General features: G+C 43.4%; 1 protein-coding gene across 4 annotated transcripts in view; it reads right to left on the bottom strand.

The window, feature by feature from the left end:
* LOC146967037 (sodium channel protein type 5 subunit alpha-like) overlaps positions 1-23,453 on the bottom strand; it is a 468,832-nt gene that overhangs the window by 126,615 nt on the left and 318,764 nt on the right. The window lies entirely within an intron of this gene.

The following is a 23,453-nucleotide window of genomic DNA, read 5'->3' as shown; positions in this document are numbered from 1 at the left end:
CACTCCTTCATGATTCTCCAAAGACCAATAGAATCTTAAGTGTCACCTCTGCCTAACCACAACTATTTCTTTATTTCAAGAACAGCTTCCTGTTTGTAATTATCTCAACTTTCTAAGGTAACCATACAACTTCATACTGTGTAAATTAAGCTCTTTGAATATACTGTATGTTACTGCAATAAGTGTAGTAAGCTTGCTAAATTTCTAATTTTTCCTTGTATTATTTGATCATACATTTTACACTGGAACTTTAAGAGGCAGCAGCCTCACACTTTGGCTCAAATTGGACTGTTGACCTGAGTGAGTAGTGAATCCCACACTTACACTGGAGACGCATAATTTTTTTTACCATGTCATGTTCTGTCCTGTTTCATTTTATTATGAGAAAGCCAGTTTTGTGGATAATTGAGTGAGACTTATAGGATAAGATATTCTTCTTTTTTTCCCAACAGTAAACCAACTAATCAACATTTACCCAACACAATGAGTTTAAACATAAAACCACAACATACTAGAAAGATTTCTTATGCAGGCCTACGTTTCATTTTATTGCACTATGGCAATAACAATAATTCTTAACTATATGAAGGAAAAGATGGAGAATGACAGACAAATTTCTGCTCATACTACATGTTACTGCCAAAGCAGTGCAATTTTACTTTCTTTACTTTAGCATCTGATGCAGGTCAGTTTGGTCAATAAATGCTAAACTACAACTTGTGAATTCTACGAGGTTTCATTACTACCAACAAAAATCAAAACAATACAACACATGAGTGTTTAGGAGTGGCTGTTCAACACTGCAACATTAACCTCATTCAGACAAGTATAAGTCAAAATATGTCCTTATCCTGATGTTGATATTTTACCCTACACTTCCTAAATGTTTACATCTTGTTTTGATAATATGCCAGCCAATGCAATGGACAGTTGAGACATAGAAGGAGAACAAATTAACTGGTTTTAATGCTAGTGTCATCACAGAACACAAAGCATCTCTTCCCAAAAGTACAGATATGTATAGGCTCCTGATACCAGTATAGGTATTGCAGTTTTTTTTTTTTTTTTTTTTTTGTAGCAGAGCTCAATTGATTTTGTAAGAGGTACCAACTGACACCTCCCTTTCAGATTTTCTGAGCATCCCTAAAATCCTAGCTGCGGGCACCTGAAGGGATTCACCAGTCCTCGGAATGTCATTAGCTGACCTCTAAAGCCTCTTGGGATTCCTCTGAAATTCCCTCTGAAATTTCCTCCTCCTACTTTGTTACATGCATGAGCCAAATGACCAACCAATCCACAGATATAACACACTTCAGGAACTTGTTGAAAATTTAGATTAAAGTCTCCTCTTGCTCTCCCTACATTTCCTCGACCTCTTCCTCTCCATGCCTGCTGCTGCAGACCAAAGGTCGGCTGTGAGTTATAAGCAACAGGAACCATTGATAAAGGCTGTGGTGCCTGATACTGAAACTGATTTAACTGTGATTGTAGCTGTTTACTCTTGGCAAGCCCTCTTGAAACTGAAGGACTCTCTTTCCCCAAATCTCCATTACTATCCCTATTCTCATTTTCATCTTTGCTTTCCCTTTTACTTTCTTCTCTTAAATCCTTCTCCCTCTCTACTCCACCTCTTCTTCTTTCTGCACTAGCCAATAACCTTCTAACTGCTGAATCATATCCTCCCACAGCTTTTTCCTCATCACTCTGATCTTCGACCTCCTCCTGACTAATTACTGGGAGCTGAGGATACATTTCCCTAAACTCCTCCCCCTTCTCATAAGGTGAGGGTCTCTGTACTGGGACCAAATGTGAGAGGAGTATATCAATCTCTGCCATCAACATTTCTACTTTCTTAACATTCTTTTCTACTTCCTCTACAACTTTCTCTACAACTTTCCCATAACCTTCATCCATTTTTGACCCTAGCTCTTTTCAAGCAACTGGAGAATATCAAACTCTATTTGTCTCTTCTCTTTATATTTTTCACCTTTTTATTATTTCGATCACTTCATGTGGACACCAACAACTGTATTATTTTGATTAATAATTTAGGATTATTCTTCTAGTTCAACAGGAGTATGTACTTCTGGATTGTTTACATCTATTTTATCATTGTCATGGCTCCCATTTATTCTTGTGCTTAACTTTAACTTATTTAGTTTATTTTTATTAATTAATTAATTTATAACCTCTGTTTTGCCAAGGTCAGCAACAGAAAGATGAAACAAATAACTTCAAAGGATTCAAAGTCTTATCAGATCTATCAAATTACAAGAGCTCAACATCAGTTAACCTTGATTAATCAGTCAGTTGCCAAGTCTTCCTTCTAAATAACTTTTAGATTTTAGGTTTTACGTATGTGAGCAAATGAATGCACTCTGTTAATCCAAACTACAAATCAAATTAAATGTGCAACCAAATATACACACTTTCATTTAAATGCAGGTATTCTATTACAAAGAGTTTGTGGATAAAATCACACTGGCCTTAATCACTGGATCCAGATGCATGCGCTGTCGTCTGCAAGCCTCAATCCTCGTGATGCAAGGCAGCTGTCCTCTGTCCGTCTCTAGACACACCTCTTAAACTCTGGTCTCCTCCTTGAACTCTCGCTCCATGTAGGGAAGACAGACAAATAGTTCAATGTTTTATAAAATCACTAGATACACAAAACACATTCCAACTGCAAGTTTTTCCTTTCTTTCAAAAATTCTGTATTATAACTTTAGAACGTTATAATTTTCATAAATACATTCTCACTTTAAATAAGTGTTTTCTCCCCAAAATTAATCAGGCTTTATCAAAAAATTCTCCACCACACAAAAAAAGTTCTTCTTCCAGGGTTCATAAGTTTCTTACGGATTTATTTTCCAAAAGTCTCTCTTACTGTAAATAGAGGCTCATAGCAAGTTAATCACAAAGTCCCCTTAGAAGATTCTTAATTTTATTTCTTATTAAACGTCCTTTAAAGGTTCATAAACCTCCTTCTCAGGCTCATATTTAACACTTAAAGAATATATAATTCTATATATAATATAACATATTATAACTTACTCAAACTTCTTATTCTTATACTTTATTCACTCTTATACCTTATTCAACATACACTCAATCATATCAATTACTCATACATAAACTTTATTCACAAAAGAAAACCGGTCTTCACACACACACAAAAATGGGGATTTAACAAACAAACACAAAACAAGTGATCACATAAGTATTAAAGCTACTTTCTTTCTAACTCTTTATTACCCCCTTCTAACTTCATTTTTACTTTCTTCTTTTATCTTCTCTTCATCATTTAGACTTACTCTTTATTGTCCTCTTTTAATCCTTTACTTAACTTCTATTTATTTTTCCTTATTCTTATTCCTTATAATTTATTACTTCTAAAATTTCCAAATCCCCCCCTTGGCCAAGGAGTTCTCTTCTTTCTTTACTCTTATTTTATTTTCCTTTAATCCAATTCCTTTTAAAACCAATTTTCACATAGCGACCAAAAACACATGACTTACTATTTAGGTGTACAGGCTCCTCTACATAACTCTTTAGTTTAGTAGTTAAAGGAAACTATATCTAACTCTTGCACTGTATCATTTCTATACACATGTCTAACTGAGTAGATCACAGATGCCATCACCAATTTTTGCTGCTTTTTAGTTCAACTCATGTTACTAATTCAAGCTTTTTACTCTTATTTCTTCTTCTCTTCTTTTCCTATTTCTTCATTCTCTTATTTACTCTTCTTCTTTCATCTGTAAGCCTATTTTACCCCAAATTCCTTATTTCCCCCTTTTTGCGTTGCCTGCAGCGCAAACAAAAACCAAAAAACCTCAAATTTAGAAAAATTTAAAACGATAATCAACTTCCAACCATCAAAGCAACAATCACCCACACAAAGATTCTTTAACGGTGTGACCCAACAGCAAACAGACAACAGCTCCAACAAACAAACCAGCACACAATATTGTGAAAAACTCACACTTCCCAGAAGCCCAGATCGATGCAGGAGCCGGCTGGTCAAAGCTGAAGAAAAACTGAAGAGCCACAAACACGTCCAAGTTCGTGACGCCAAAATTGTGGTATATTGATGTGTTGATGAAAAGAAGGGATCACCGCTGACACGTCTTCAATTGTATTCAAAAAAGAAGTTTATTAATCAAGAAGAAGATCAGTGTACAAAAATGCCGAATCCTGGAGCATCTCTGGTCCAATATGAGATCTCTTTCTACTGGCCCAAAGCTCTGACCTTATATATGTTTTTAACTCCAAACACTCCACCTTCTCCAAACTAAGGAATGCAACTAATCAACAAAGACTACCTTGATCTGGATCATTTACTTTCTGGCATTTAACCTCTTGACCAAATCGATAACTTTTGGGCTACCATAGGTCAACGGAAGAAGATGCCCTTGACCTAAGGTTTCAGCCTTTAGGCTAAACAAAACAATCATCAACTTTCCAACAAACCAAATTGCTTCTAGGCAGGATATGGAACCCATGAAGCAGAGCATCAGTTCACACATTCCTTCAGTTCAGAGAAAGCACACACACAAAGAAAAACACAAGACAATACAAGATATTTAAGCAAGAAAGTTAAGGTGTATAATACAGATGTTACTGGTTCAAAATTGCGGGGTTTTTCCTGCAATGCAGGATCGCGTGAACGCGTGTCTTTTCACCACAACTGTTTTCCTCTAGGTGGCAGCACCGTACTAAATACTGCTCAGACGTTTTGGGGACAATGCTGACAGTCACACAATGTAGCCGCGATTAGGAGTGGCGCTGTTCATGATACAGAATACAAGAGGATGAAAGGAGAACTAGCTGCAGACAGTAAATAATATAGTAGCCTAGTTTTTCAATGACAAAATGTAACGACGGCAGCTACAGTAGACTATAGCCCACGTCTCACTCTCTTTTTTTGGTCATCTGTCTCGTCATCTCCAAAATGTGTTTTTAAAATGAGCCAACTACAGTACTGTGCAGTAGTGCCGCAGATTTCTCACTCCGCACCTTGTTTGAGAGTGCAGCTGGATGATTTCTTGTGAATGAACGGGTCTGTGTCACTTTGGGGCTGGGCGATAAAACATAGGATAAATAACTTTCCCTCGATAGAAGACGCGGCCGATACAAAGTCGATAGGTTTCATTCATCCATTTTTTGACAGACAACACAAACAGCCAGTGATAATGAGAGTGGTGACACCGTCAGCCATGCAGCCGGCCTGGACTTTTTATTTTTAATTATGAAGGATCATCTGCGCAAGGCAAAGATGATAGCATCAACAAAACACGGCGTAACACACGCGGCTGTATGGGACAGGCTTTTATTTAATTCAGAACAAACCGCTTAGCAAAAATGGAAAATATAGTCTATAATAATTAATTGATCTGTTGTTTGGCCACTGTTTGAAAATAACCCGAATTATGAGCAAATAATCTGATCCAGAGCAGCAGTCATAATCAGACTTCTTCTAAATAAACCTAAACATTAAATAACTGAGTCAGGTCGGACCATGGGGTTTTTTTTTTCTCTTCTTCTTCACAGGAGAAAATGAGGTGCGCTGTGCTCACGGACGCGTTGATGTTTTGTGATTTATCTGCTGCCTTGACTCTGCCCTTTATACATGTGCGTTAAGATTAACAATAAGACAAGTCATGGTTGAGTTTATTGAGTTAATAATCAGCATCTTAGTACCTCTGATCCGGAGCGATAGTGTTATGAAAATCGCTACAGTTGAACTGGTCTGGTTTTTAGCTGCTCAATCTCATTGTTTCAAAGAAAAGGGATTGATTTTTATAACGAAATGAAACGAAAACAATATTATATAGATACATTGTTGTAAAAAAAATCCAAAAGAAACGAAAATGAACTAAAGAAAATAACTTTCACACACACATTAAAACAGTGCGATTGGTTGAAAGCTGATAATTAGCCATGTGCTTATAAGCTGATTGGCCGAAACCAAGAACAAAGCCGCGTGAATGGCCAATCGCCATGTGTTAACGGACACACATCGACTCCTGATCTTTCCTCGTCGCAAGCCTTGATGTCTCCGCTGGTTCTATCTTCAACCTCGGACAGCATTAACATCTCTCACTCAGAAAAGGAAAACATGGCTACAGCTACAACAGCACGACCTCGAGTGTGATATTGCTTTTATACAACAGTGCTACGAGCGCATTTTAGAACAGTAATAAACTACAAGAGATTATGATTTGTTTGTTTATTTAAAGGCCCCATGGCATGAAAAATGTGATTTTGGTAATTTTTTTGTGCTTGGGGAGGTCTCTGGGCCACGTATATACTGCCTCATGCATCAAACTGGTCATAAACGGAGAAACACACACCGCCCATTTGTAGGAACCGTCTCTTTGAGACGAGCGGATAGCACTTCCTCCTTTCTGTGATGTCACACACAAGGTAACTCCGCCCACCGTGACCAGTTGTTTTTTTTCAATTTTTATGAATGCAGCTTAGGTTTCAGTTACTTGCCTGTGATTGGCCCAACCACATGCCACTCAAAAACAGTCAGCCAATCAGAGGAGAAGTTCTCATTCTCTCTTCTGATTGGACAAATGACCTGTGCCTGCTAGAGCTCCAGAAAGAGGCAACAGAAAGGGGCAATATAAACGATATTAAGCAGATCACAGGTACGCAAAACCAATGATACATATTATTAGGGATATCATCAGGTAAATAAACCCAGAGAAAAGTGCACAGCATGGGGCCTTTAATCATTTATTTGGCTCCGCCAACAGAAATAGTTCCGCAACTGGAAGGGAGACAAGGCTGTTGCCAGGCAACACATAAACATTTCATACTAGCTTGCTACTAGCTACAAGCTTTTCCACCGAGCTGCTTCCAGTGTTGGTTCTGGTTCTGAGCCCGTGTCTGATCAGCACCGGAGCAACAGGACCGGCGTGAAGACACAGAGACGTTATCGATACCGTATTACATTTGTTTACCCGCTGTGTAATCATTATAAACACAGTTGAAGCTAAGTAGCTGAGCTATGTGGCTAACAACAGCTAACGCTAATATCAAAACACATCGCCGTCAAAACGTAGTTGCCCCGCGGCGATTTTTTTCCAGCCGGGTTTAGTAGAGATTTATCTCCAATTAGACGGACCAGGTCAGGTCCAGGTTTTAATGTTCAGGTCCGTTCCTAACTGTAGTAGCAGCAGAGAGATGGGGCAGCTCCTGTATGGGGAGCCTGGCTCTGACTTAGCTCCTGCTGTCCAGCTGAACAGCGGAGTGATTATGTCTGTGAAAAGTCCCAGTGCTGTTATACTGTATATCAGCACTCATGGAACGTCTCTTGTCCAATCAAATTGCTCGGTTGGGACCTGTCGGAACTAACTGTTGTATAATTGTAGTTATTGCGGCCAAAGTAGCCTGCAGGTCTGAAGGGTGGATGTAATCCGACATGTTTGTTTGTATCGTGACGTCAACACGCCGACTTAACGTCAACACGCCGACTTGACGTGAGCAGAACAGCAGATCTGAGCCAGTTTTGCGTCTTGGCCTGTTTAGGCGGAGACGCTGCGCTGGAGCGTATTCAACTTTTCCACTTTCAGGGGTGGTTTGAGATTTTTGCGTCTTCAAGCCCCAAAAACGCCGTCACCATATAAACGAAAGGCACTTCCGATAAAATATTTTATCGTCTTTACTCGTAAGCGTCTTTGTGTAAACGGCCCCTGAGTTTTCTCCTCAACTTTCTTACTGTCATATCATCAGGTCTCCACATTCCACACTGCTCCTCACAGCCGACTGATGATGCTGTTGGAGCCAGCTGAGCTGCTGCTCTACGGGGCACTGAACCCTCCACCTCCCCCAAAAAAACCCACTTCTCTAAGTCTGTGGTGCAATGCTTCTTTACACATGACGACCCAAGACAGGCGAACTGACTGGGCCGGACTTATTTCATGAACCGCTCCACACACTCACTATTACTTTAGTTGCCTTCGGCTCCATTTCCACTCATTCCCTGCCTCTTTTCCAACTTTCAATTTATAATTCTTCATTTTAGCTGCAGCTGCAGCTGCTGCAGCTCAAACAAACTATATATGCGCACAACAGGCCTACATGTCCTACATGGAGCCACAGACAGCAGACTGACAGTTGTCTGGTGTCTTTATATCTGCCGTGTGATATCGAGGAAATATGACCATAGCCTAGCATCGAAATCAATCAAAATTTTATGGCGATCTCAATTGAATATTGTTTAATTTCCCAGCCCTAGCTGCAGCTCAGTGGTAACTAGCAACCTGGGTGCCTAAATGCCACTGACCCTGTGATTGGGAGAGAGCGTGGTGGTCACAACAGGCCAAAACACAAAATCAAAACATAAACATGATTTGCGTGGTGCAAATACAAATTTTACATGCAAATACTATGGCCAGTGGTGTGCACAGACTTTTTGAAGGGCAGGGGCGAAAAGGAAAAATAAGGGCACATACAGTATAGCGTGTCCTCACCACTGAAGAGGGCACTTTAGCACGCGTTTTGGCCCCCATGAGGGCACTTTAGCACACGTTTTGGCCCCCATGAGGGCACTTTAGCACGCGTTTTGGCCCCCATGAGGGCACTTTAGCACGCGTTTTGGCCCCCTTGAGGGCACTTTAGCACACGTTTTGGCCCCCATGAGGCGCGTTTTTCAACAATTGGGCCACGAAGGGGGGGTCACTGACTATGGCTGTACTATTGTTGTCAACAATAAAACAATATTTCTTTTGCAAACGGAGTTCTGCATGTGGATGCAGCAGCTGCTCTGCTCTCACCCGTGAGGCTCCAGCAGCTCGGAGCCGAAACAGGAAGCTCTCAGCCGACAGTCCCGCCCGGTCTTCATCTCCAGCAACACCGTGTCCTCCCCAAGGTCCTCCCGCGGTAAAATGTGATGGTCTCTGGGCCAAAGCAGACCGGCACCACCGACCCATACCACAGAAGGACCGCGACCACCGGTGGGGCCGGTGTTCCCAACCTGCTTTGGCCCAGAGACCATCACATTCCGCGGTGAGAGGCTGTGACCCGGCACGGTGCGCCTGTGTTATTGTTTAGTGGCGCCCCCCACCCCCCGCAAAAGTTGCAAAAGTTATGATAAAAACTTCCAGATCGGGAGCTGTCATGAGTTTTTGATCGTCATCTATTTCAGTTCTGCTCGTCGTAGAGTCCCCAAATTTACACATAAAGGTGTGTTAAAGTGTCTATTTTCATAATAATAAAAAAAACGTGAAATTACGTTTTTGGCACTCAACGCATGGGAACGAAAAACGAGAAATTACGTGGTTGGCACTCAATGAGTTAACATCGTTTATACGGCGATTATGGTTCTGTGGTCCAATCTTATAAATAGCAAAAAGAACCAAAAAAATCCATTCAGTCTATCAGCCGTGGGCCCATAGGCGTCATTTACGCTGGGGACGCTGGGGACATGTCCCCACCACTTTTTGTCAAGAACAATTTTGTCCCCACCACAAAATTAACTTAACATTATCCTAATGAAGAATGACGAAAAAACATTGATAAACTATGACAAAATAGGCAGCCTAAACAGTGTGCACGGCGCAGAGCTTCAGCCGGAGCGAACTCGCAACAATGTAGCTTCGATTAAAGAGTCTCACAGCCCGGAGCGGGCGCTGCGCGCGTCCTCGCAGCCGCTTCACACAGGGAGCAGCTTCATGCTCTCTCCGCGCCGGTAAAGCATCGACCACTCGTCTGTGCTCGGTTTTCCACACACACAGGTCTGTCTCTAGCTCTGTATGTATGGATGTGTGTGTGTGTGTGTGTGTCGTGTGCAGACGCAACTGACAAATATTTATAGACGGACAAGCAACAACTTTATTACCGGCCAATCATCATTTTATTTTTTAAAATTGACCGGATTCTCTCGCCTTTTCTGTGCCCGACTTCCTGTCTGGTACGATCCGTCTATCCAGCTTGACAACGGCGCTCACGGCTCGCGTGAAAAATAGGACAGACGCCGAACTGAAGGGCGGCCTCCACGCGGGGTCGATTGTACCGGATGAGACAGCATGCCGATATATGCTTATTGTTTGGGTGCAAAGTCACTGTTAACGAAATCAACATCTAATCTGTCCCTTCAAAATAAAGTTTGTAACGTGTCTGTTTGGAGCAGCTGCTGACAGTGACAGTTCCTCATCACTAAACCTGAGCGACCATCCGATCCTCCCTCACTCACGTCGTGACAAAGTCCTTTGGACATAGGCTATATTGTATATTCTGTGTTTTTCCTCTCTTTAACCGTCTCGTTTCAGTTTTTGCCGGTTGGCAATCATCTGGTGTGCACCCGCTGTTTCTGTTTCTCACTCACTCTCGATGCGCATAGATGTTATAAAAAAAATTAAAGGGAAAAAACACAGATGCGCAAATTGAAATGACCTACTGTAGTCTAACAATTCAATGACCACAGCTGATCACCAGCTTGTCATGCTCCACCTGTCACGTCTCTAAACACAACTACGGGATTTTTTTTTTGCTGCGGTCCGGCGGAGAATTAAAAAAAAAAAAAAAAAATGCTCGTGAGCATCGGGTCCAGGGTCCAGGCTTAAACACTGGTCGGACCTGGTCGGGTCTTTGCTCATTTATTTGCTCAAACTTGGAGCCAGACCCGGTCCTATAGGAGACCAGAGTCTGGTTGAGAACGGTAGTCTTTGACGGTCTGGGAAACGGTGTCAAGTAAACTGACGCCCTTGCGTGGGCCTGCATAGAAATTGACCAATGCTATCCAACCGTCACAGTAGGCTCGCATTGGCTCGTACCCTCCATCCAATCCCCTCGTCTCCCCTGCTCCTCCTTGACCCGCCTCGTCCCCACCCCCTTCCGCTTAGAAACTACAAGTAGTTGTAACCGCCCTGAGGTGCTCAGCCACAGACACATGAACCTATGAATTCAGCGCCTGCTGCCCCCCACCCCCGGCCGGTCTGCCTCTGAAAGCCCCACTAGGATTCAGAGAAGCACAGTACAGAAACACAGAATGTGTTGCTGCCCTTATTACTGGTACCGGTGCCGCGTCGAGTCTCCCTGGTCCTCTCGCCGACACACAGCCGCTTCCAGCCGCAGCTGCAGCCTGAGCAGCGTCACTCTGCAAACTACGGCGCCGGAGCTACACACCCCGGTCTTCCTGCTCCTCTCCCCCAGACACAGCACCCTGTCCTGGGTCGCCCGGCGCGACCAGTCTCCCTGTAGCTCGGCTCTGCTCGCCGCTGCTAATGGTGGTGGTGCCCATACCAGCGGTTGCTGCGGTCCCGTTGCCAGGTACGGCGACGACGGCAACTAGCACAGCGGTGGCATCGGGACTGGCGCCGCCGAGCACAGTCGAGCTATAGGGAGACTGGTCGCGCCGGGCGACCCAGGACAGGGTGCTGTGTCTTGGGGAGAGGACCCTATCCTGGAGAGGACCCTGTCCTGGGTCGCCCGGCGCGAGAAGTATTTGTAGCTCTGCAGAGAGACCCCGGTCAGGCTGCAGCGGCGGTGCTGATACAGCGGAGTTTATGTTGAACAGGTAATCTTTGGTTTTATTGTGGAAGTTGTGACTGTGAATCTGTCATTTTACTCCGCATTCAAACTGTGTTTGGTTTCTACTGGCAGCAGACTTGTTGCTCCGAGGGGAGGGCCATACGAGCATTGGTTGATTTGTTTTAGTGATTTTGTGGGGGAGGATTTTATATAAGCCCTTTGGGCTTCTTTTCCTCTCCTGCACAATTATTTGTCTTTGTATAATTAAATAGAATTCTTGTTTTATCATTGTGCATATGAATAATAAAAAAAAAAAAATAGAGCTCAGAGGGGAGGGTTGTGTGTGTGTGTGTGTGTGTGTGTGTGTGGGGGGGGGGGGGTGCTTTTTTCAAATTTTTCTCATCGTCTTTCAGATCATAGACCATAGCTTTAAATCACAGTAGCATTTAAACTGATTGGTTGAACTCAGCCTGATGTGAATATTAATAAAACTCAGTAACCAATCACACAGGCAGCTCCATGTTGTCCCTGTGTGATGTTCAGGGACAGGTCATGACAGTCTGAGGACAAAGAGCTCTGAGGTTGAAGTCCCATAATAATGAAATGTACCATTAGACAGTAACGGGTCTGTAGCTATACGTCTTGACCAAATGTTAGCTGTTCAGCTGCACCGCCACGAGTGTTGTAAAGTAAGTGCGATTAGAATGTGTTAATTTTTTTTTAACATGTTCACTTTTGTGGAATTAATTAATCTTAATTAACGTGTAAAGCCCTGGCCCTAATATTTGTTTTACATAGGTTTACAACAACTTAAATACACATTTTTATCCCTCACATACAAATGACAGGCCACTTAAAGCAGGGGTGTCAAAGTCATTATAGTTCAGGGGCCGCATTCGGCCTAATTTGATCTCAAGAGGGCCGGAACAGTAAAATGATCGCATTTGCATATTAACCTGTAAATAACAAGAACTCCACATTTTTCCCTTTGTACTTTGTGCAAAGTACATTATTAAGATGTGTACAGTTTATGAGCTATCCTTTTTACAAAAAAATATGAACATTCTGAAATTTAGGGCTGGGCAATATGAACCAAAAGTAATATTGTAATATTTTTTTTAACTGAATGGCAATATAGGATATACATAGGCCTATAGCCTATTTATACTATTTCCATGATGTAATTATGAGTTTCCACCAATTAGCAGCCAGTAGTGGCTTAAAGCAGAAGTAAGTGGTCCGGTCGTTTTCGCTAATGCTGCGTTCCAGGCAGGCTTTTGAAATCGTAAATTACAGCTTCAAGTCACAACTTACGACTTTGTAGCGTTTCAGGCAACCCACTCGTGTTTTTCCGACCTGTTTTACCGGTGAAAGTCACTATAACGGCCACTCGTAACTTCCGACCGGTGAACTCGTACCAGATCGAACTGGTAGCCTACGACTTCACGGTCGGAAAAATACGAGTTGTCTTGAACGCACCATAACAGTCCTCGTCCCTACGTCGCCACATTCACGGCGTCCCTTGGCTGCACACACAGCCCTGCATGCCGTTCTCTCTCCTCATTGGATAAAAACTGTAGGATACGATAAATGTTTTCTCTTCGGCTCAGAGCAGAGCAGAGTGACTGACAGACCCGTGTTTCAGACCAAACACTCTATGTAAGTGATTGCTGTCGGAAGATATAACTATTTAAGACTTATATTAACACAAATATATCACTTCCTTCTGCTTTAATATTTTTGTCAGAGGCAAATCCTTAAAAAGGCTGTCAGTTCTAGGTCAAAACCACATGTGGCAAATGACACAGACAATTGTAGGTATTGGGCTGATATTAAATTGTAGCTATAGGAAAAATACATCTCCCTCTCTCTCTCTCGCTCTCTCTCTCTCTCTCACACACACACACACACGCACGCACGCACGCACGCACACACACACACACACACCTGTAGCTGCGCTGTCCCTCTTCTCTCTCTCTGTTCCCCTCCTCTGTTGCTTTGAGCTCCCAGCTGTGCATGGATACGTAACTACAGGTTATATCTGGCTGATCACCGGGCCAGTTCTGCCCCCAGGCCGGTTCTGCCCCACCAACCCGACCGGACACGCCGGTTCGGATCGAGAATTTGCGCTAATGAGTCCGGCCACGTCGCGCCGGGGCTTCATCAGCAGGTCGGACCGTGTTGGGTTTTAACTTTCAGGCCCAGTGAGAACTCGAGCCGAGCTGGACCAAGAGCAGGACTTTAGCGGTGGATGTCGGTGCTGTCCTTACACTACGCAACGAGCCGCTGTTGTTGTGTTGTAGTAGTCAATACGTGAGAGTCGGCGGCCCTGTGTCTCTGTTGTCCGCTGCAACTTGAGGGAGGGAGGGAGGGAGGGAGGGGCGGGGGGGAGAGGAGAAGTGGCGCTCACTCAATCTGTGAGGGAGGGGCGGGGGAGTGAGCTCAGCAGACTGCTGAGAGAGGGCCGAAAGAAACGGGAACTCCAACATTTGTCCCGCGGGCCGGATTGGACCGCCTGGCGGGCCGGTCCCGGCCCGCGGGCCTTGACTTTGACACCTATGGGTTAAAGCAATACTTACCGATCTGGCATTTCACTCAGCACAGCACAAACATTTGAAAATCAACAGCTCCACCTCCCTCACAAGTCCCACCCACCTCTCCCTCCTGCCGCATCTCCACGAGCCCCCTCCCTCCCTGCTGCATGCGTTGGCATGGCAACGGTAAACAGAACAGGAACGCGAGTGAAACGGGAACAACACAAACAAACACAACACCGGAGTTTTAAACCGTATAAACGGACTCAGTGATGATGGCTGATGAGTTTTATAATAAACTGTTGTTAGCCTACTGCTACTGGAGACGCAGGGGAAGTGATTGTTACAGATTACAGTTCTCAACGAGCCAGGCTGGCGGCCGGACCAGCGCCACCTGATGCGCTGGTTCAGGCCGAAAATAAATCCAGGCCGAGCCGAGTCGAGCCGCGCCGGTCCGGAGTTCAACCGGGTCCGGACCGCTGAGAACTCACAGAGCTAACAGTAGCCTAGCCGTTAGCACAGAGCTAACAGTAGCCTAGCCGTTAGCACTGGATGCTTAATAGACACATGTGACTTCCTGTGTTTACTTATCACTCGGGGCTGATCACTATCAACGTTACAATATCAGACATGAAACTCCACGACCAGCTGCGGCTGCAGTTATCGGTCTTTTAAAAAAGTATTTATTTCCAAAAACCTTCTTTCTTGTGTGTTGTGACTCTAGTCTCCTCTGCTCTCTGTGTCCTGCTACTGCTCTGTCAATAAGCGTTCTTCCTGGTCGGGAGGGGGGAGAGGAGGAGAGGGGTGCACAAAGTGATTACATATTAAGTAGGTTCGGTCGCTCGTCAAATCTTATTAATCGGACCGAATAATATTATTGGTCAGACTTTTCTCAGAATTATATGAGAATGAAAAAATGATGAGTTTTTAACCCTGTTGGGTTTCTCTTACATTTTAATGTATCATCAGATTATTAATAGCATTTTAACCTAGACAAAGAAATGTGCAAAAGTTCCAGAAAGGTAAGTATTGCTTTAATAATAAAGGAATTAGACTGCTTATTATACCTGTGAGTGAGTGACTTTAAAAAGTATGTAATTAAAAATATTAAAAAAGTTATCTATTCCTAAGTGAAGGAAGGACAAATACATTTGACAACACCCTATAAGGTTTACCCTAACCCTTTCAGCTTTTATAGAGAGCAGGCAAAGAGTTGACATTTTGTAACCTCGAAACATACATCTTAAACATATGTGTTTAAAATCTTGTATCTCATTGTTAGCTTTCTTACATGACATGTCCCTACCTTTTTAGCTCATCAGTCATCTATTGAACTCTTTGAGCATCAATAAACTGTATGAAATGTGCTTTACAAACAAACAAAGATTGATTGATTAGGAAAGACAGTTGGTTTTTTCTTGGTTGGAAAATTTTGTGACAGGATGTGGCTTTTTGAAATATCATTAATGAAGCTCTCTGGTAAATGCAACATTTGTTAAGTGTACTTGTTGTTGTTTTTGCCTTTGATTTGTTGTCAATAGAAACTCAAAGTGGTGTCTGTCTCAGCCTGAGAATCCTGCAGACTTGCTCCAGAGTTGGTACCTGTATTGTTCGGTACCTGCAAGTTTGGAGGTGTTATTTGTAAAGAGTATGTTGTGTGATTGAATGAGTCAGATTTAATGTTACATAAGTGACAGGAGCCCTGGCTAAAGAATCAGAGAGAGGCATCAGCTTCCAAGCCCCATCCCTGCACCAAACGCCCAGGAAGAATGCCGTCTGTTAACTTTGATGCTGAGAGATCTGGGCAAAACTAGACGTCAGGAAATCCCCCCCTTTACCCCACCATCCCACCTGACTTCAAAGGTCCCTGTTTGCTAAGCATCATGGGAGTTTAAATTTACAAAGGGTGAGGGAGATGGAGGGATAGGAGACAGATTTTCTGCTGAGGGTTGAGGAAGGAAATTTGGCAAGTTTTGTAAAAAGTCTGGACAAGACACAGCAGGGGTGTGTATGTGTGGACAGGTGAGCTAACTACCTGAGTCAACACCTACCTCATGAATACATTCACAGTCTGGGAACAGAGAGTGGCTGCTGTGACGAATGCCAGCCTTGGACACACATACACACAGACCTAATCTCTGACACACACTTACAAAAAATGGATAATGTAACACACACACACACACACACACACACACACACACACACACACACACACACACACACACACACACACACACACACACACACACAGCAGCCTTGGGTTGAAAACCCTTTGACAGTTGACATCCATAATGAGGGGTTTAAATGTATTTCTATTCATAAGCTGTTTCTATTGTGGTGCCAGAGAGGAGCTGAAGGCAGTTACACACATTCAGGTCTGTAAGTGACACACTTATAGTCATCAGATTACTTCCATCAGGATGAGACTGCAGGACTTGGGATTTTTTCTTTTGGTTTGCTATCATGTCCATCAAAATAACAATGTACTCATCAAGTTAGTTCATCAAAGATCCTGTTAACAAGAAAAGTGCATATCAGCTCAGATTTAGGGTGTATTTAAACCAGGAAAGTCCAATAGTTCACTTGCTTTGGTGTGGACAATTTTTTTTTTTTTTTTACCTGGTGCAGTTTGTATTCACATTGCATTTTTTTTTTTTACAAGCTGACCAACTTTGTAAACAAAAGCACACTTGTCCCACAGTCGCTCAATCATTTGGATAAAAATTATCAACAGGATCTTCCACAAAAAGTAGGCTACACAAAGGAGGTAGGGCTGGGCGATATGGACCAAAAGTCATATCCCGATATATTTAGTCTTGTGATGGCTGGAGGAGTCTCTGCAGCCAGCTCATCAGCCAGTCCATCAGGCTGATGACTGGCACCTGGTGGTGTGTGGCCCGGCCGGAGCAGAAAGGCTCAGCGCTGGAATACTTATGGTGCGTTCCAGGCAACCCGTAACTCGTGTTTTTCCGACCTGTTCCTATGGTTACCCGTTAGAACGTACAGTCAAACTCGTAACTTCCCACCTGTGAACTCGTACTAGATCGATCTACTCCCAGTTCCCAGTTTGTAACTCGTAACTTGCCTGGAACGCTACAAACTCGTAACTGGTGACTTGAAGTCGTGACTTACGGGTTAAAAAGCCTGCCTGGAACGCACCATTAGGCCCCGTATACGTACCCAGTTATTTTTAAAAACGGAGACATTACCCATCGTTTGCACCCTGAAAACGATTCTTTTTAAAAACTCCGGCCAGAGTGGAGATTTTGGAAAACTCAGTTTGCACGTTTGCATGTAAACAGAGAAAAACAGAGATTTGGGTAGCCGACGTCAGACCCTGACGTCTAACCGTAACCATATTACATAAATAAATAAATAATAATAATGATAAAATGTAATGCAGACTGATGTGTTCATTGTAAAACATTTATTTATTGATGTAACGTTAAATGGGGTGATTTCTGTACAGAGTCCCGAGGCTGCCTGCTCTTCTGTCCACACACATGAAGCTTCACTTTTCATTCAAACAAACTAATGTTACTGCCACAATTGTTAGATTTCATCAACGAGACCAACATTTATCTCCTAAAAATAATTTAACCAGCCGGTGGTAAACCTCTAAAAACCTGCGGGTAAGTTAATTAGCAATCGTTTTGTCTCCCGGGAGGACGACAGAGGCTGGCCGACCGAGCAGCTTTGCAGAGCGGACACTGTCTCTGTGATGTCCCGGTCGTTGCTTTGGACCAGAGTGAAAACAAACGTGTGTAAACGCGAACCTTACGAGCTGAAAAATGAAACAATGGATCATTTTCACATCTGGTGAAAGTGTCTCGGCTCACAGAAGTCTGGAGCTCTGACGCTGCAGGGACGACGTGCTAACAGCTAACAGCTACCAGCTACCAGCTAACATCTACCAGCTAACAGCTACCAGCTAACAGCCATGCTACTGCAGCTGGCTGAGCCTTTTGGAGCCGCGGCTCGGCTCACGTTAACGTGGACTCGGTGCATTCCTCTTGGTCAGCTGATGAAGCAGCGGTCTGATGAGCATGATGTCCGTGACGTGTCCCGTTATGCGCGACGCAGTTGTGATTGTCAGGTGATGAAAAAGACACCTGATCACGTGTTGATGGAGTACAAAAACTGATTTAAATAAATAAACAATGCTTAGCCTGGCGGAGGAGGGGGGGGGGGGGGCGGGCGGGCTTATAATACACTGGGGGAAACCCTGATAGGACAAATAAGTTTGAGTGTTGTGTGATGAATTTTTATGGCAAGTGGAATCACACTACACCTTAAGTCTGTTACACACAAGGGGGCAGTTGTTGGTCTGAGAAGTGAAGCTCACTTCCGCGTTCAAAAAACTGCAATCCCCTCGGCTTCCTCTGGGGGCTGGCTCCAGAAGGGAGCAACTCCAATTGAGCCCCATGTTAAAATCGCCGACTTTACAGCTTAAAAAAACATATTTACAGCCTGGTACATTTTATTTTTTTGGTCTCAACCAATAGTTTCTACCCCCGCACACACTCTGAGGGGGGTGAATTTTTTTTAAAACTCTACCGTTATACTATTATTAGGTTTAAAATTCTGGCCAATTAGGGCGCAGAAACGTTGAGTGACAGGTCCGGAGACCACTGCTTCGAGGCCAGTGGGCGGGTTCTCAGCCGGCCAACCGCCGCACCTCTCCAAATATGGCAAGTAAAATCCAACATAGCGCAGCTCAAACCCCCATAGTAGCGGCACAAAACAGACTCCCCCAAACCAATGGGTGACGTCACAGGTGCTACGTCCATTCTTTTTACAGTATATGGTTACACATCGCCTGTGTAGCAGGATATAATGACCCATAATCAGATTTGGTTACTAGGTGACATCTAGTGGTCCTAGTGATTATGACAGGAACAAAGGGAAAAGTATGTCAGGAGTAGATAAATATGACTCAATATAAGATTGACAGCTCTGTCTGTCAGTCACACAACTTTCCTAGACATGACAGGACAAAGGCACAACAAACTGGTCTTTGGCAGCTGAATAATGATCTAATAGGAAACACATGCAGCTGCAGGGCAAAGTTTTGTTTTATATTGACACTGGTTTGCTGGTTTGCAACAGTGCAAGAGGTCTAGCCTTGTTCCTTAGTTCACTGACGGTTCTACAGCATAGTTCACTTCACAGTTTCCAAACAGCCACACAGAGCTGGGAGGGATCCAGGGGATTTGAGGTGAAATGAGAGCATCAGAGACCAGTCATGTGTAGCATGAAGAACCCAGAGAAAAAAAACAAACACAAATGCGGGTGAGCATGGGTTTGTTTTGCTCATTTATTTTCTAAGTTCAGTGTTCATGTCAATTAGTCTTGAACATTGTTAATAATAATAAATAATAATAATAATAAATGTGTTGTTAGAGAGGGAGAGATGCCTGACTGCCCCCCCCCCCCCCTTCCACGCACACACACACACACACACACACACACACACACACACACACACACACACACACACACACACACACACACACACACACCACGCACACACACTCTGGAAATAAAGCTTGATGTTGAAGAGTTGTGAAAGCAGTGATGCTCTTCGACTCCCTCTCTCTCTGTCTCATTCTCTCTCTTTCTCTCTGACCAACCGTTTTGGGGGGGAAATATGTTCCTGAATTGTATTCTTTTCACGCTGCCCTTTCACATTAGGGCTGTTTGTCTGTGTGTGTGTCTATTCGCAGCTCTCACTGCATTTGCATGTTCCACCTCATGGCTAACTTGCTACTGCATCATGCATGAGCTCCTAAAACAACTGAATCTAAAATAAAACAACAGATCTGCACTATAATTGTGCTGTATCTGTTGTATGTTTTTTTCTACGGTTTTGTTTGTACTTGTTAAGCATAAATAAATGAGAACATTTTTTGCGGTCCTGACACCCAGTTTGGAAACCACGGTGACAGAGGGACATAGAGAAAGAGGGCAGGAAAGAGAGCAGGTGCACAACATAATTAAAGAGAAAAGGTGATGATGAACCGAGTTGGCATAGGTGCGAAAAAAAACACACATGCACTCACACACGTGCACACTTGTGCACAACACAAATCTGTCATTTTGTGTTGGATACAAAGAAAGGAAAAAGGAAACAACTCCTCTCTACTTCCTCCTGCTGCCCACACACACACACACACACACACACACACACACACACACACACACACACACACACACACACACACATTTTAGCCTTATAGTCCAGTCATTTTATGAGAAAAGGTTAAACAAATTGCAACAGAAGCAAACTCAACTGATTTTGTATCCTCAGCATGTCCTGAGTGAGGGAAAAAAAGCCCTGAAGAATCCCATTAGGGGAAAGTTTCGAAAAACACCCAAACATATCCCAAAATACGCATATAAAAAATTTTTTTCACGTGAATAGGGTAACATTTTTAACCTTTAGATATCTCCATGAAAATTACTGAGTTGATTACTGACATTAAGACAAACAAAAAATGTATTACAAGTTTTTTGAAATTCTTTGTTAACATTAGCAAATTTGCATACATTTGCATAAATTCCACCGTTTTGACGGCACATGTATATATAAAGGTGCTGTGGTGGTACCGGCATGAAAATTGGAATGAGTTGACTCCATCGGTCAACCGACAAGTTGACCACTTTAAATTTCAAGATGACTGCAATTTTTCAAGACAGCCACATCCTTAGTAGAGCAGGTATGACATGAGCCAACAGTGCATAATCCAATTACGTATGGCTAATTTGCATACATACAGCACCTGATCTAAACATTGAGTAGAGTAAGTGAAAATGTCTTGTTCAATCGTGTTAACATATAATATGTTAACAAGACTGAACAAGACATTTTTTAACTGTAATATGATATTACAGTTAAAAAACTTAAGGAATGGAACCAATTTAGGCTACCCATGAGCATTAATAGAGACGGAGCATGTCATACCTGCTCTACTAAGGATGTGGCTGTCTTGAAAAATTGCAGTCATCTTGAAATTTAAAGTGGTCAACTTGTCGGTTGACCGATGGAGTCAACTCATTCCAATTTTCATGCCGGTACCACCACAGCAACTTTATATATACATGTGCCGTCAAAATGGTGGAATGTATGCAAATTTATGCAAATTTGCTCATGTTAACAAAGAATTTCAAAAAACTTGTAATACATTTTTTGTTTGTCTTAATGTAAGTAATCAACTCAGTAATTTTCATGGAGATATCTAAAGGTTAAAAATTTTACCCTATACACGTGAAAAAAAATGTTTGTATGCGTATAAATGGGATATGTTTGGGTGTTTTTCGAAACTTTCCCCTAATGGGATTCTTTGGGGCTTTTTTTCCCTCACTCAGGACATGTTGAGGATACAAAATCAGTTGAGTTTGATTCTGTTGCAATTTGTTTAACGTTGACCCCTTTTTTGGCCTAAAATTACTGGACTATTGATAGCTTTCATGTGACGTCACGGCCCGTATGGAACGCCCTCCTGGCGGTCAAAACAATCCACTTCCCCGCTGTCCGCGGCTTAGGACAAGGCAGAAAAACACACACTGCTCCCTGCTGCTTCAAAAATACCGGTGTTATGGCCCAACTGGTGTCTGATTTAACTGGTTACCGTACCGAATAACAGCTGTGCTGCACTTCCGTCCGCAGATTTGTCACAAATTCACAAATCAAGCCGCAGTTCACATGTTACTGCAGCGTTGTTACTATGCTTCTGTGAGTGAACCTGTTCCTCCAATCTACAGACATCAGCGCCACACTACTCTGACTCTGCACAATACTGCAGTGCACACTATGACAAAGCCTGTCATGTTTAAGTTACGAACTAATGGAAAACACTCTGAAAATACGCTAAACAACTTCATCCTCGCCGCGCCGCGGTCGGTCCCGACCCCCGTTACCGTGTCGCTGCCGCCGGTGTCCGGTGGCGGCGGTCCCGCCGGGTTGCCATCGCCGCCGGTCCCGCTGCTATCGGACCGCCGTCATCGTTGCCGTCGGTAGCGGTGCGTAGCAAAGCTCCGGGGGGAAGGAGGGGGGCAGCTGGTCACCGTGCAGCCCAGCTAAGGGCTCTGGTGTGTGGGTGAGAGGAGCAGGGAGCCTGGGCTCAGTGGGCTGGAGCTCAGACTGTGGAGCTCAGCGGAGCTGCGGTACCAGGACGGTGTTCCCGCACAGGGAAGTTACAGGTACATTTCTACCACTTCAATGAGTTCAGAAACATTATTTTAAGTTCGAAAAACTACAAAATGGGGCTTTTAATCAGAAACCAGTTGAGCCATAACACCGGAGGTATTGGTTGCAAGCGGTGGAGGATGATGGATTCTCCACCAGGTAAATGTAAACATTGCCCAACTCGAGCTTCGGCAGGGAACTGGTCATCTTAAACAGCTGGTATACAGCAGCTGGTGTTGAATATGGGTCACAAGTGCCCAAAACCTCAAAGTTGTTTTTATATCTTTCTTTCTCGGCCACTGGCAGATGATTTAAGTCATTACTCGGTTGTTTGTCCATAGAAAGTCCGTTGCGGGGCCATTTTGGAATGTTGCTTTTGACCGCCAGGTCCCTGGGAAGTCACGTGACTGAAAGCTATCAATTATGCGATTTGTTCCTAAAGGAAATATTACACTACTTGAAAAATGTGGCACAATAAAAACACACATCAACACAGTGTGCACACAAAAGGCATCTGTGGCTAAATTCAACTTCTGTCTTCTGAATAGATGTACAGAGACAAGAGGCAAACTCACACACACACAAACATAAAATACCTTCTATTACAACCTCTGATACACCACACACATGCATGCACACACACACACACACACACACACACACACACACACACACACACACACACACACACACACACACACACACACACACACACACACACACGTGTTTGATGTACAGCATGTTGTGTCATATTGTGAATCTTTGTATTCAGATCTTTTATTTGAATGAATACCAAATACTAGGGCCCGCTTTAAAAAAATCCACTGATAGATTTTTTTTTTTTTTTTTAAGTATATTTTTCGGCTTTTTGCCATTATTTGATAGTGATGACAGTAGAGATAGACAGGAAATGGGGAGGCAGAGAGAGGGGGAATGACACGCAGGAAAGGTCTGCCCGACGCGGGATTCGAACCGGGGACGCCTGCGGCGAGGACTGTAGCCTCTACATGGGGCGGCCGCTCTACCCACTGCGCCACGCACCGCCCCCACTGATAGATTTGATTAGATGTATGCCATTTCCTGGTTCCTCTGTTAGCCTCACACGTTCGTGCGAGATCATTGTACATGTAAGATCTACGTGATTGTGCGAGATTAACACAACGAGATCACAGAGCATTCAAATCAATTTAGTAAATCAGTAACCAAATCCTACCAAATACTTAAATGATGTTATGTCAACATCC

This window comes from Trachurus japonicus, chromosome 20 (genome assembly GCF_045865225.1).
Source record: "Trachurus japonicus isolate A0001 chromosome 20, Traja_1.0".
Lineage (NCBI taxonomy): Eukaryota > Metazoa > Chordata > Actinopteri > Carangiformes > Carangidae > Trachurus > Trachurus japonicus.
This window is presented reverse-complemented; position numbering and strand designations above follow the sequence as displayed.